The sequence below is a fragment of the Bos javanicus genome, chromosome 11, assembly GCF_032452875.1.
Source record: "Bos javanicus breed banteng chromosome 11, ARS-OSU_banteng_1.0, whole genome shotgun sequence".
Taxonomy (NCBI): domain Eukaryota; kingdom Metazoa; phylum Chordata; class Mammalia; order Artiodactyla; family Bovidae; genus Bos; species Bos javanicus.
The window spans coordinates 88,496,507-88,497,770 of record NC_083878.1 but is presented as its reverse complement, the minus strand read 5'-3'; the positions used below and the strand labels follow the sequence as shown (position 1 = coordinate 88,497,770).

Below are 1,264 nucleotides of genomic sequence, written 5' to 3'. Positions count from 1 at the left end.
GCTCAACCACAAATTGGTCCCTATTGTTACTGACTTTCTATGTAAATAGATCTTCCCTTCCAGCTGGGAGGCAGGGTTGCTGGCATCACACAGAACCTGGTTCTCAGGCTTTGGTCTCAGCTGTGATGGAAAGACAACCCTCTGCAGGAAACAGCCCTGCTCCAACCACTGTGCCCACAAACCCTCAGTTTAGTTTGGATGGATTTCTAGCCGAGTCCTCAACACAGTGAACACCCTTATCGGGCAGGAGGCAGACTGACGAGAGAGCTGCTTCTGCTCCATTTGGAAAGCTTCCCGCTCCCTGTGAAAGGCCTGGCCGGTCCACCAGACTCAGGCTCCATCAGATTTGGAAATCCCCCTGTCACAGCATCCTCTTTCCACTCTCCCATCAGGAGGTCATCTAACTTGTCCTTGAATTTCCTCACGGATGGAGTATTCCCACCCGTGGGGGCAGGTCCTTCCATTCTTAGACGTTTCCCATTGCTAGGAGGAATTCCTGTGTATTGAGCTCCCAATGGACACCAGCAAGTCTCAGTGCCTCCCAGCAGATTTTTGACTCATCGTTCCTGGTGTCACCATGGGCCGCCTCCCAGCCTGGCGTTACCAGTATCGGTATCATAAGAACAAGCTGTACGCAAAGTCTCACTTCTGCTGAGGTGTCCCTGATACTACGATCCACATGTTTGACCTGGGGTGGAAGGAGACGAAAGTAGGTAAGTTCCCACTGAAGCCCTGGAGGCTGCTTATATTTGTGCCGACACGTACCTGGTGAAAAGCTGTGCCAAAGATGGCTCTCGTATCTGCGTGCAGCTCCACCCCATCCATATCACCTGCATCCATAAGACATTGTCCGCACTGGAGCTGATCAGATCTGACAGGCTCCAGACAGGTGTGCGCAGTGCCTCTGGAAAGTGCCAGGGTGCGGTGGCCAGGGTCCACATGGGCCAAGTCACAATGTCCACCCGCACCAAGCTGCAGAACAAGGGGCAGGTGATTGAGACCCTCCGCGCAGCCATGTTCAAGCTCCCTGGCCACCAGAAGATTTTTGTCATGGGGATTTATGAAGTTTAATGTGGATGAATTTTAAAACATGGTGGCAGAAAAAGTGGCTCCTTTCAGATGGTTGTGGGGTTAAATGAATCCCTAATCGTGGCCCCCTGGACAGATGGCAGCTGTGCCTTCCTTACACCTGCCTGCATGCTAAGCTGCTTCAGTCGTGTCTGACTCTGTGTGACCCCATGGACTGTAGCCCGCCAGGCTCTTC

The 1,264-nt window shown here is 52.8% G+C and overlaps 1 pseudogene; it reads left to right on the top strand.

Moving 5' to 3' along the window:
* Positions 1–405: 405 nt before the first annotated feature.
* On the top strand, positions 406–1,041 carry LOC133257475 (large ribosomal subunit protein uL16-like; annotated as a pseudogene).
* The last annotated feature ends 223 nt before the right edge of the window (positions 1,042–1,264 follow it).